This window comes from Cavia porcellus, unplaced genomic scaffold (genome assembly GCF_034190915.1).
Source record: "Cavia porcellus strain 051 isolate PalLab524CR breed Dunkin Hartley unplaced genomic scaffold, mCavPor4.1 scaffold_4, whole genome shotgun sequence".
In the NCBI taxonomy this organism is placed as follows: Eukaryota; Metazoa; Chordata; class Mammalia; order Rodentia; family Caviidae; genus Cavia; species Cavia porcellus.
The window spans coordinates 11,573,782-11,588,931 of NW_026947487.1; positions in this window are offsets into that span (position 1 = coordinate 11,573,782).

A 15,150-nucleotide genomic window follows, 5' to 3' on the forward strand; every position below is an offset into this window, starting at 1 on the left:
TCTCTGTGAAATAAACAATGGCACTCATACAGTATTTGTATATGCAATTCTAATCCTTAGAAAGCATAATCAAATAATAAAATATGTTCAAGCTATCATACTACCATAGCATCAGTTGCAACTAAATATATGTGATTAAAAACATATGTAGAATTTGTAAGAAGTAAAAGTTAAAATTTTATTATTAGAATCAGTATTTGCAATTATTATTAAGCATTTTTTAAACTATTATGCACTCCAGTGAATTAAGACTTCATATTATTGAGACAGAATCTAAGGTATAAGAATGGCTTGAAGTTAGTTGTTTGAAATTAACTTTAAAGAAAATATAGATTTAAGAACAAAACCTTATATTTGGCAATATCAGAAGAGACAGGATCAGCAGGGGTTGTAGGTGAGATTAGTCACTTGAGGTTTGAGCATACCATTAGTGAAACTTCTGAAAGCTAACCTTACTGGAAACATGAAGTGTTTTCACGCTATCAGCCTTTTGTAAGAAGTGCATTTGGAGCTGATAGAGTCCTCGGGTAAAGATTCTGCTTTGTAGTTTAAAAGACATTTTTCCATTAAAAAACACTTACACACAATTGCTCAACTTCTCTGTTAAAGAGAAAGCCAATACAAAAATCTTAAAACATCACCCAGAAGAGATATTGAATTAGATACTTGACTTTGCAATCAGGCATTATCTATATTACTTTATTTTTGTTCTTCACAAACCATGACATTTATAAATTTGCTTTTGCATTTAAAAACTTGGAATTTCTTTCTTTTTTTCTTTTTCTTTTTCTTTTTTTTTTTTTTTTGTCTTTTTCCTTTTTATTGGTACCAGGGATCGGACTCACGGTTGCCTGCTTGCAAGGCAGGCACTTATGCCGCTGAGCTAAATCCCCAGCCCCTAAAAACTTGGAATTTCTTGAATCTTTTTCATAATTACATCAACACAATCACTATTTCTAAATCTTATGTCTCAAAAATAATACACATTTTTTCTAATTTTCACTTTATCTTTTTTTCTGGTCTAAATTCATTATCAAATTGTAGCACCCAATACTGTCATTAGTGATATTGGGACTTCCTTTATGTTTATGTTACTTGTAGATGTACTTTATTGTACTACTGGAACATAACTTTTCATAAGCCAGGGACTCATAGTATGACAATTTAAAAGGAGGCCTAATAGAAGTTGAAAAAGTAGGTCAGTGGTTACTAGACATAGGGAAGAGTGTGAGGGAGGGAATATTTACAGCAAAAGTGCAATTGGACAGGAATAATAACTTCTAATGTTCAGCAAAAGTATCAGAAAAGAAACTGATATACTTAACTATACAGTTCAAAATAGTTTACACATGCAATTTGAACATTCTCAGCACAAGAGATCATATATACATCTGGTAATAAATATGCCATTCACCCTGATGTGATCAACACATGTATATAAGTATTTAAATGACATACTTTACTCTTGAAGTATGCATGTTTACTATGTATCAGTTGAAAAAATATAATTTTAAAAGGAACAAAATATGTATTAAAATTTCAGGATTTCTTCTAATTAACAGTCACCTTTCCAAATCATAAATAGTGGATGAACTTAGTAAATAGACCATGTTACCTATTATCTATGTACCAGAAATTGTTTCAGAATAAAATGGTCAATCATGAACCATCATTAGCTATTTCTGGTGTATGACACTGAAATGACTTTTATACCAACTTAACAATATCATTACTGAAACCATTTTTTCCTCTGGCCAGTTGATGAGTATGCTATGTGGGACAAGGCCAATCGATGAGTATGCCATGTGGAACTGAGGTCAAGCTTGATTATACTTACTGCAGATTGATGAAATCTAGCCCATTATTCTGTCATAGTACAAACCACATATGGTTTGACCATGATTTGTACTCAAGTTGTGCTATTTATATCCGAGCACTTTGTTATCCTCAAAGGGTTTGTGAATTGGCCTTTGGACAATAACAGACAGTACTTTTCCCCAGTTAAGTCAAAGAAAATAGATTATAGTGTAAAGCATAATTTTTCACCTTTAAAAGCTAGTTTCTTCCATTTGTTAAAATGTATGAAAACAGTAATCAGAATGTGAACTTGTTGAGATTCTAACTGTACTAATATATTTTATAATGACATGTTTTAATACATATAAATTCATATTTTAAATCAGATATTTCTGTACTCTCTACTCTGACTATATTATAACAGCTAGATGAATGAATGATCCTAATTTTCAAATCCATCCTTGGAAGTTTGAAGGTTATTGAAGAACTGATTAGAACTGTCAACCTCATGGTGTTTATTGTACAATGCTCACATAAAAGATGCTTATGAAAGTATTGGCATTTTCCTTTAACATGTGCTGCTCTGCTAAGACTGAGCATGTATATATTGCCCTAAGGATTGTATTCCTTTGAAGGTAGTTTAAATACAGTTGAGGTTAAATGAATAGTTAACCAGTTATTTTTGTTGAATTGTTTTTGTCTACAATTAAAATTCATTGTTTTCTTAATCATTTGCTTTATTTTATTAATTTATATCACTAATACAGCCATTAAAGATTAGAATAGCATTAGTAAATCTGATTTTGTTAAATAATCCATTACAAGACATGCATATAGTGTATACATTTAAAAATGTATTTCAAATTATAAAAGTTCTCAGAAGTCTAAATTAAGAATTCACAACAACCTCTTTCAAAGCATATATATTAAACAAAACTTCATGTTGCAGGTAAAAATTGACCTTTTAAAAACATACTTGAACAACACTATATATTTATAAAATGTCAAATTTTCAATTGTCAATTTTAACCCTACATATTCAAAGATATTCACTCTAGTGTTTCCTAGTCTTTAGCCTTAGAAAGTCATTATTACTTGTTTTCTCTTATTCTGCTTTTAAGATAATCAGTATATTGAGGCAGAATGCAAATGTATTTAATACTACACTTAAATAAAGATACTAAGCCTCATAGTAGGTGTTATGGATAAAGAATTGGTGGCCAATTTAACACCATCTGGATTACATCAGCATGGCACTGAGCATAGATACTCCAACTGAGGAAAGCTGCCAGCATAAATTCGGTGAAGAAAGAAAAGGGAGGCATTATGCATTGTTGCGTTGAGGCATTGTGGGTTCTCCTAGGAGTTGCTGTTGGAGCCATTGGTTCTCCTGGAGGAGCTTTGGCTCTCACATTAAGCGTTGCTTCCTGGCTCTGGAGGGGAAGACGTGTGCTACTTGGTCTCCAGGATGAACTCATCATGCTGTCTTCTTGGCATGCACCCAACTGTGCTTGTTATCGGCGGAGCTTGTACCTCCGCGTTACTGAGAATGGCTGTGGTGTCTTTCAGGATAGCTCTGGTCCTTGCTTGTGAGTGTGAATTCTTAGCTCCAGCATAGAACTCTCATCCTACCAGCACAGCTCCTTCACCCCACTATCATGGACTTTCTGGCTTCCACTGCTGACCTTTGGGCCTTCCCAGTGCTGATCCATGAAAGAGACGGGTGTGAGTCCTTCTTGTGGGCTCTGGACCTCCAGTTGGATTTGTAGGAGGCATTATCATGAGCTCTGGGTTTTAATCTGGACTCATGTGGGATATTGCTATGGGATTTAGGCCCTTGACTAAATATTCTACATCTTTGGTGTTATGGATAGATTTTCTTGTGTTAACTCCTGGTGACTATTATAAAAAGAATATTATAAACTCCATGTCCTGATTCTAATTGTCCTCTGCACAACCCCTGAATACAACAATGGGTAAATGAGGTATTTTTGAGCTATATAATACCGACATTATTTGATTATGTAACAATAATCATAAAATTCTGGGGGTTGGGGATTTAGCTCAGCAGCATAAGCACCTGCCTTGCAAACAGGCACTTGTGAGTTTGATCCCTGGTAACAATAAAAAGGAAAAAGACAAAAAATAAAAATAAAATTCAAAGAATTTTATTTTTTTCCCTAAAGACAAGTGACATATTTTTATACTTTTTTCTTTTCTACCTAATCGAAATATACAGGAATATTTTCCACTATTTGTTTGTTGTGAGGACTTTGAGATTTAGTACTTCATAGTGGAATTTTCATTTTTATTGACTCAGCTAGTGCTAGGAAAAGTCCAATGAAAAGTTCTATTCAAATATATGATTGTATTCATTTTATTGTAGATATTTTATTTGTCAACAATGTTTTTTACTATCAAATATACACATATATGAAAATAAATCATTATCAAAAGTCGCTCATTAAATCACAAGAGAGTGTGGTGACCCATTCCCACAATCACAGAACTCTACGAGGCTGAGTCAGATGGATCAAAAGCTTGAGTCTTGTATGGACAACAAGATTCCATTTTAAAAAATAATTTAAAAACAATTAAGTAAATATACGTATATGCAAATATATCAAAAGTCTAACTAAATGAATAAAACAATAAATAAAAATATTACATTAGGAGTACATATGGCCTGGCAAAAATAAAAGAAAAAACAAAGCCTCCTAAGATTAGCCTAAGAGCAGGTTAGAATGGAGAAGATTTCTACAGTTTTAGATTCCTAAGTTTTTTGGTAAATTTGTAGAATTAGAAATTTCAGCCACTATATGGGTTGTACAGATAAGCAAATTTAACTCAATTTTCAATCAAATGACAGCAACAAAAAAAGAAATTTAGTTATTTGAGGCCACAAATTGAAAACAAACAAACAAACAAACAAAAACTGAATTCAGAAAACTATTGTTGATTTGTGAGAAATTGACATTGTTTTTCCTTTTCTGTGTTTTTTTGTTCGTTTGTTTGGTAAACCAAAAAACTATGGTTACTGAAGCAGGAAAATAACTGGACTTTGTATAAAAAAAGCCAACTTAAGTCAGCAAGTGCTATTACTCCAACGTCTGTTGAAATCACTGTTCTAAGAATGTCGTACCATTTCTCATTCCAAAATGAGCTTGGTATCTGGCCAAGGAATACAATTCAGAGTTGTTTCATGACCTTAGGAAAAAATCAAAGTTAGGCCCCAAGAATCTAAAGAGATTCTACTATTTTCATGTTTGAACAGGTACATAATAAATTTGTGATATTTATCTAATTTAAGGAGGGTAATGTTAAAAAGACCATGAATTCTCAGGGAAGACTAAATCTGCTCCAGGAAAAACAGGGACTCTATATTTAAATTTGACACAATTTTTACTTCATAGTTTGCACATAGTTTTTCAGGCTGATTTAATTATTCCTGTATATTCAAATATGGTGGATAGATCTTTTTTTCTGAGATTTCTAATCTAACTCAGCTATTTTCTTTTCCCTATGGAGCAAAATGGACAAGTGTAAAACTAAAGATTTTGTTTTGTACAGAAGGAAAGGTGCTCAAATGATTTGTTTAGAGTTTTTCTTTTTTGTCTCAATCAGGTGTTGTGTAGTTCTCATGAAAATAATGATGTAACATTTCTTTATTGTTATATGAAACTTCTATGGCATAGGCTGCTATTCATATGTAACAAAGCAATTTTTACTCAATTCTTTGTATTGACACATATCAGTGACATTCATAAATAAAAGATCATTATTTGACTTTTAAATTCCTGCACTGTATGTTGTGAGCATTAAGAGAAAAGGAATTTTTGCCTACATTGCCCTAAACTTATGAGTTACTAGATGTTCAGAGATAAACAAGTCTCATATGGTAAATGAAAAAAATTTCAAAGCCTGAGATAATTTCAGCAGGCCAAATTCATCAAGTTTAATGGATATCTTTTGGAGAGCATATTACATAAAATTAAAGTTGAAGATGTTTCACATATATACTGCTTATCTGAAGAGATTTGAAGAAATAATATTTAGATCATTGATATCAAGATGGGAGAGCCAGTGACCTATCTAAAAAAAGGTCATGAAGCATGGTTAGGATATCTAATCCAAATGGATTAATATTTTGTCCTAAAACTTTAAGCCCAGAAATCTACTTGTTATCTAACTGTCTCATTATTTCCAACTTGATTAAATTTGAATTGGTTTATTAATAATATCAAACTATCTAAATAGATTCAAAGACAGATTTGCTCATATGTGCAGTATTGTGACATGCTGTTAAAGCTACAATCCTAATTCACAACAAAATGGGAAAGATCAAGAATTTTAAAGAAATTTTGTCACACAGCCATGATATGATTTTGATTTTGGTTAATTTGCTGAATATCTTTGCATTTCAATTTTGTTTCTATGAAATGAAGCTAATGCTTATCATCTTCAGTTTTGCAATTGATATTAAACAAATGCTGACTTTCATTAACTCATAAATTTCTTGTAAGATACAAGCTCATAGCTCTACTTTGAGTAAATAGTGGTGAATGAAAAAGGATGATTTTCTTTTCCTTCTAAAGTGAACAGGGGAAGGACAAGTAACAACAAATCATATACTTAACAAGTAATTAAAAATGCCAAGTTCTATTAAGAAATGAATAGAGCCCTGTGAATGTCAAGCATGGAAAAAATCTGCCTGGATAATTTTGTTATGGAGTAATGTTATTTAAAGATAAATTATTTAAAGTAAAAATTTGAGTTTGGCAACAGTGGGTAAGAATGAGATCCTCAGAAAACTCATTTATGTATCAAGCATTGAGCGTTCTTAGTCTTAGAATTTTTTGAAGATTTAAAATATTTTGTCTAGGATTGGCTTAAGAAGGAAAAAAATGAGAGTAAACAAGAAAGGAGATAGCAAATTTAAACTGAGAATGTCTCTTCCTCTGCCATATACTATAACAATTTGACACTAGCTACTATATTATACATAGAGGCAAGAAAGAAGACAAAAATGGCATACTACATAAATACATGCAAAGGGTACATAGAAAAATTTCCACATAACAACCAATAAATCATAATTACTATCATTTTTTCAAAAAACATTTTATATGTAATTGAAATTTCACAAATTATCAGTTAGTAGGCTTTTACGTCTTTGAAGGTCTTTTAGGTCAAATTAAATGTCATTATGTTTCTTGTTACAAGAATCTTGAGTACATCTAGATAATTTTATACAATTTTTATTTTGATTACTAGAATAAACTGTAAACCAAAAACAGAATCCTATATCCTGCATCCTGCATTTCAGTTCATTAGTTCATTTCCAGAAGAGTCGTCATTTCATTCTTCATAGCCATCGTCTGCTTATTGCCTCACTCAATTATTCCTTGGAAGTATGGCCAATTTCTCATAATTAAAAAAGAATATTTTTCTCCGTTATAAATGACATGAAAGATAATTGAATGGTCATTTTAGCAGAATCACATGGAAACCACAAATCAAAGTATTAAGATTAAGGTTGAATTATAATAAACACACACTATTAGGCAAATGTAAGCTGTTATTACTTGATCCATAGGATTTTAGATTTAAGCAGATGATTTATAAATCAATTAATACTTAAATTTATTTTACTTTTTCATGATAGAGTAGATTTTAATTCAGAATAGAATTGTAATACTTTCCTTTACTATCAAGATTTTTAGAAGTGTTAAAGTAATACTTAACCTCAAATATTTTAGGATATTTTAAGTATCAAGTATATGATACATAATTTTCTCTTAGATAATTATTTTGTTTTTAATAATACCATTAGTTTCTTTTTCTGAAAGCTTAATTAGAGAATAATTTTCTTTCCTTTTTGATTCTTTGATAGCCTCACTCATTGCCATCTTCCTTCTCATTATGAAAGTAGTATGGCAGTCTTGAATTTTTCACTAATAATTACTGGTATCTAGGTAGATATCATGTTAAATTTGCCTAGAAGCCATGCTTCTCAAGACTGAATTATAAAATAACTCCAAATTATCTAGCTCCTGGTTCTCGTATCTTTCATAAAGTTTTAGTAGGAAAGAAGTTGTAGAAGTGGGAAAAATGATCATTAAAAATTGTTCACTGGCCTTATCTGTGTCTGAACTCTATGCTTATTATATAGAGTATTTTTAATGGTCTCCTGGAAAAATCAGCAAAGCATCGTGAGGAAAATTGTCCCTTCATGAGCCAAGATAGATTGACTTTACCTGAGGCCCTCCTTTTATATTCTTCAGTTACATCTGGCACTTTAAAATTATTTTTCTTTGTTTTTTTTTAATAAATTATATGTGAGAAGACAAGAAAAATATAGATTTTACAAGGTACTAATACTTTCACTGAAAGCACAAATTAAACAATACCTTAGTTTTATTTTCTGTTATGTTCTTTTGTCAGAGTTATATAAATTGAAGTAAAACTGAGCTAAATTGGTCTTAATTATCTCCTGTCCACTGCTTTGCCTAATCTCTGCCCCCTGAGCTCCTTTTAGAAATTCAGATTCTACCTCTGTAAAAAACAGTATACTTCCATAATCATATTCATATAAATTTTTCTCCAGATTTAAAAATCCTATAATATTGTTATAGATAGCTAAATTAGGTAATAATGTTATAGGCAGTGAGATAGGGCTGGACCCTTAAAGGAGACAATGTAGAAGACCAGATACCTTGCAAATATAGGGGAGACCAACACCTCCTGCTGTGGGCCAGGCCTCAAGACAAATGATAAAACAAATGCACTCACATACCTACCTGCCTAAGGATAAGCACCAGGGATTGATATTGTAAATGAATAATCATCACTGTGAGGGAAGCAAAAGAATCCACTAACTCAGCCCCCAACAGGAAAAGGTACTGTTCTGTATTCATGCCCACTTATATTTGAGTTGCTTCCCCATTGATCCAGATTTAATCAATTTTATCTAAGTAATTTTATTCATAATCTTATTGGATGACCATAGTTCTGTCCCACATCATGCTCACTTTCTGATTTGGATTTTTGCCCTCTTGGACCAACCTTGTCTTGTGATTTTTTTCTATAAAAACTCTAAGAAAGGCAGAGTCCTCGCAACCCATTCAGGATCCCTTCCATATCTCTTCTGAACAGAACTTTTTTCTTAATAAATATATTCTTCTCTTAACTGCTACAGTTCCTAAAATTCATTCATTGATTTTAGAGAAAAAGAACCCAGTTCATACAGGACATCTAGCTAGTTAGGAATTTCTTTCTTTCATACCAGTATTTTAATTTTAGAGTTTATAAGCTAATATGTCTTTATTGTCTTACAGCATCTAAGTCACAATAATATAATAATATAAAATATTTATACATATTTCATACTCAGAAACTTTGCTTATTAAGCAATATAGTATTAGTGAGGCAGTTTCTGTATTAATAAATAAAGCAGATTTTTAAAAAGTGTATTGTATGTATGATAGGGATCCTTAAAAGTGAATTATAATTGCAATTTCAAAAAGAGGATTATCTTCAATCTATTAGTACCAAATTATCAGCTATTTTCATCTTCTTTTTAATTTTCCCTCATTTTTATATTGCCACTTTACAAAAAAGTACTGTCTGTTCTTTATTATTCACTGTTGGTTATTCATTGTTGTTAATCACTGTTAGTGAAAAGGAATAAAAAAGTTACTAAAAGAGAAATGTAAAGAATACACACAATATTAATTATATCATGATTGCCCCCAAATATGAAAATGCCATAATTTATGTAGTGTTCTGAATCTGGCAGCACCACAGACAGCATGAAAAACCAGTTTCATTCCATTTTCCTTTGTATGCCCAAGTTATATTCAGTTGATGTGTAGCCCTGTTAGATGCTTCTGACACATGGTTTGTGGTACAACTGAGAAGTCCTTGAGCTATGAGACCAGGACTTTTTTATTTTCTTATATTTTTCCAGATCATAAATGTTGTGCCCCAAAAAGAAGACCCCAGAATGTTGTTCAAACGAGGCAAGACATCTTTGAAGAAAAAGAAGAGCTTTATCTTAGCTGGTGTCCAGTGACGCAGGGAGCAGTCGAGACTGACAATCTCTGCATGCTAAGATAGTGGGGGGCACAACTTTTATTGGCCAAAACCACAAAACAAGGTGGAAATCCAGGGAGTTTTACAAGGAACATCTGGGGCACAGTGATCTCAGAAAATGGGGTGCTGGGCTGAGAGCTAGGTGCAGAGTGTTTCTATGAAAAAGGGGTGGGGCAGGTACAAAGCTAGCAGTTAACTTATCTTCATGAGCCCAGCTTAGATGGAACAGCAAAAAAAAAGGGGGGTGGGCGGTGCATACAGACCAGGAACACAGCGTGGAGTGATCTGAGGAAAATTACAAGTTAAAACAATAAACACATTGATTAAAATAAGACCTTTATTGAGATTTAACTTATATACCAAACAATACACCTATTTGAATCAAATAGTTAAATAGTTGTTTTAAATTCACAGTTTGGGTAACAATTACTACAATGAATGTTAGAAAATTCACATCATCCTGAATATAAAGTCTATATACGTGTTACTCTTTACTCAGAGCCCATGACTCTAGGCCCTGCTGCATCTTCCTGTTCCTAACCTATTTTATAATTATAATCATAGACATACAGAGCATTTTATGATTTGATTTTTTTCTCTTGCCATAATGTTTTCAAAGTTTATCCATGCTCAGGTATTAAAACGAAAACAAAGTTTTGAACAATAAGGGAGGAGATCTAAAGAGAAACAAATCACAAAACATTCACAGTAGCTTCCCCAAGAAGATGCTATTTAAATTAGTATGTGGGAAGAAAAATGACTGAGACAATTAGTGAAGAAGCAGAAGGAGAGTAATTTTAGACAGCATCATAAGCATATTTATTTCTCTATCTGTATTGAGGTCATAAAGTTTTTTTTAAAAAATTATAGCTTTATATATTTAAAGAACATGTATAAAACAAGGAGGCAGGGGTAATAACGCAGACATGGCTAGAAAGAAAAGCAGAAATGGAAGACTGTCATGCAATGAGAGCAACATGGTAGTCAGTGACTGATCTTTCAGAAACTATTATAAACTTATAAAGACCTCTGATCTTTTTCAGAACAGTGGGATGTAAGGGAGAGAATTTAAGCAAAATTTGAAAATGAGTGAAATAATTTTTTCCCCTAAGAACCTGCTTTGACTGTTACAGAGACTGATTAGTAAGAGCAAGTATGGATTATGAAAAGAAATTAAGAATTGATTACATAATTCAAATAAAAGATGAAACTTGTTTCATAAGGAGATGATCAGAAGAATTTCTAGATTAATTGCAGTAAGAGGAAAAAGAAAAATGTTGGAGGAGAAATTGTCATGAATAACTTGCTGAAATATGACAGCACTTTCTGTTCCAAAACTATGAGTGAATCTATGGAAAATGTCAATAATTCAACATTAAACATATTAAATCTGAGTTATCTGTGGTTTCATCAGTCCAGGTTCTCTAGAAAACAAGTGAATGTATATGTAAAAATGAATATTCATACTGAGGAATTGGCTTGCATAATTATGGAGTAGGACAAGTCCCAAGACCTAAAATTATTGAGTAAAACTTTAGACTTGCTAGGACTCAGGCCTGTTGATGTAATTTCAGAATGGAGACCAAAAGACTAGAAATGGAAGGAAACATGATATTTCAGCTGAAAAACGAAATTAAGAAAAAGTCAGGAAAAAGTCACTGACCCAGTCTGAATATAGACAGTGAAGCATGCAGGACAGTGAAGCATGCTGGACTTTGACTCCCTGTGGCCTGTCAGCTGATCGGTGGCACTCATGTTAGAAAAGGTGATTACCTCTACACAGCATATGGATGCAAATGCGAAACTCATACAGAAACCCACACACAAAATCACCCAGAGCAGAGATGGTGAAACTTTAAGAGACCCAGTTCCCAAACTACTCATGAAATCATCAACCGACTCCACTGTTTCTTTCTCAGTGTGTACATGGTTCCTGTATGTGCTGTTACAGGATGCTCAGCAGAGGGACAGCGCTAGTGTGGCTTGGCTCCTTGCCAACAAAGAGGGCTCTTCATGCATAATAACTGATGAGAGGTCTCATGCTCAAGGCATGAGTAAAATTAATCACTAGAGTATCCAGAGAGATGGTATTATTAGGTAAGTTGCTATTCAGAAAAGAAGTTTGAATAATTGATTGCAAAGAACTTTGTTATACATTTTGGAAATTAATTTTCAATTGTCTAGTCTTGTGTTCCTGTCTATTGTAAAACTATGTGTGTCTTTCTCCCTGGAAGTTTTCCCTTAGTCATAATCTTCCAAGTGTGACTTCTTGTACAAAATGTTATTTTGGATGAAATGAAACATATAAGAATGTAAATATGAAAAATACGTCCAAAAAATCAAAAGGAGCATGAATTGACAAAATAGAAAACAGAAGAGGAAATGGTCAAGAAAAAGCATTCTATATAATTTTGAAGAGAACTCTAGGAATAATTTTTATGCTTTAGTCTATTAAAATGTTTGAGAAAACTTGCGTGAAAGGAAAATAAATTCAACTTGAAATTATATTAAATTGTTTGGATTGTTTTACTTTGAATTGAAACTGAACCAAAACTGAATATTTTTGTACAGTGGTTCCTTTCTTGTTATTTTTTTTAAATTTTACTTTGAAAGTGGTAAAATACAACAGAAAAAGACAGAATAAAGCCAACTAAGATCATACAGTGAAATTGGTACAAACTGCATAGCAGGTTACTGGGATAACAGAAATAGGTATCACAGTATAATTTGTTATCCTTGTAGTAGTTGTTCTTTCAATCATGTATATCAAAATGAGATGAAATACAGAACATTATAGAACTCATCAAAACAGAATATTGAATAGAGCAGTACCATTAATCAGAATATAGCAAAACAGTAATAAAAATATTTGGCTTCAAAGAGATGGTAGAAGGAAGTCCCCCTTATTTGCTATGGTCAACCTCCCAGGAGACACTCAGATTTCTGGTTCCCATTTGCTAACGGGGTGGAGGGGGGGCAAGGGGGACAGGAAAAGGCAGATAAGGAAAGTGATATGTTTGACTCTAGGCCATGCATCAGTAGGTTCACTATTGCTTAGCAGGGAGGTAGGCTGGTTGTTTGGTTTTACAGCATTCTAAGTTCCAACATGGCGTGGATCTCAGGAACTGCTGGTGGTTCTCCCACTGGAAGATCCACAGTCTGCCACACCACCACCACTTATCAGGGAAGGAAGGTGCACGCTTTGCTTCCTGGGTCCTAAGTTCTCTCTTGTTTTTCTGTAACATAGCACGATACAATATGGCTGCTGAGATTAATTATATCATATAGGAAAAGAATACACAGTTAAAATAGAAAAGAGTCTAAAAGTAAACCTAGAAAAAATTTCAAAAGATAATTAAATACTTGCCAACTGAGAAAAAAAAGAAGAATTTGATAGAGCATAAAAGGGAAAAGAAAAAAGAAACATAAAACTATGGAGTATTGTAAGAAAATTGTGAACTTATCATAAATCAATTTTTTTATTTGCCAGCATGTCAGTTTCAAAAAAACTTTTTTCTGTCTTTTTCTCAATATCAATTATTTAGTGTCTTTCTATTTAGATTCTAAATTTTTTAAAGGGGTAAAAGTTACTTACAGGATTAAGACTATGTCCACTGAATGCTGCCTAAAACTCTAATTCTCTATGAGACTTGACAGGAGGTCATGTCCCAAAAGATGGATGGGACAAAGCATCAGAAATGGATGTCTTTAATGGCCACCTTTGTTGTTTCACTTGTATTATGGCTTCAGATATCATGTATATACTTCGATATTCTAATATTAAAATAATTATGCTTTCTACATAGGTTGTCATTGACATGTAGAAGACAATATTTAACAGTCAATAGCATACATTGTAGAGGACAAACTAAGGAGAGGGTTTATCATTTATTTAACATATTTTAAAGGCCAACTATTGCTGAAAACTATTGATTGGAAAATTACTTAGCATTTTAACCAGTTAAGATATTTAGAGAATTACAAATGGATCATTTTTCTGGTACAGGGGACTGAACCCAGGACTTTTCACAGTTTAGGCAAGGATTCTAGCATTATCCCTAGTCCTGTATTTTTATTTATATATTTCTAAACAACAATTTTATATGTATACATATATTAAAACCTAGCATATAAAATTTCATTATATGAGTATATACAATATACTTTCTATGTTATGGGAGTATTTACAATGTAAAAAAAATACACATATGCAAATATAAAACAAATAAAAATATATAGGTAAAGGCATACATGGGGAATTCATTAGTCAATTTTGGTATCCTTTGACAAAATTCATGAGAATAACAACCTACAGAAGGATAGATTCTCTGTAGTTTACAGTTACAAAGGTTTCAACCCATGATTGGTTGGTGACTTTTTAATGACCATTTTAAGGCAGAAACAAAAAAAGAGGACATCGTGATTTAGGAAAATTCCTCAACTCCTGGAGGCCTGGAAGCAGAAGGAGAAGGGAAGATTCACACATGAAGAGGCTGGGAGCAGACAGTGTTCTGAAAGTTGAGCCCCCAGTATTGAGTTCTTTCTTTTCTTTTTTTTTTTTAAATTTTATTTAACAGGAAAAAGAGAAAAGCACAAAACAAAACAAAGCAGTGTAAGGGTACACGTAATACAGAAGTCCAAAAAAAAAAAAAAAAAAAACCAGTAAGAAGTCACCTGTTAATAGATTACATATTATCATCTGAGAAATAGTTGCTCAAATCACAGTATCAAAGAATACAAAGTGGACATCAAACAGAGAGACTGCAAACAGCTGTGTTCAATGATCCAAAAACATTAATATAGTCAGCTATTTAACACCCCTAAACACACTTGCTGTTATATCCGTTAGAGCTCTTTTTTTTCCCTACTCTTTTTTACAACAAAATTTACACATTTTGGATTTTATTACTCCTTAGTTCTTATTACTTTTTTGGGGGGGGAGAGAATAAAGTCAAATATGGCAAAACAAAGCTGTCAGTCAAAATCAAGGATAGACATAGCACATGATGTAAAACAGAGTACAAGGTTATCAACAATGGTTATCAACGTTGTCTCTTGTTTCCTTAAAAAGAATTGTCTATCTCATTAGATATTATAAAGTTGGACAAAACAGTAGAGAACAAGACCAATAAAACTTAGGCATTGTAAACATTACAGGACTTCCAAAGGAGACAATAGTCAAACCAGAATGGGGATCTTAGTGAATCTTATTGCCTTCAAAGTAGTTGCCTATAACTTTAAACTTGATACTATCATACA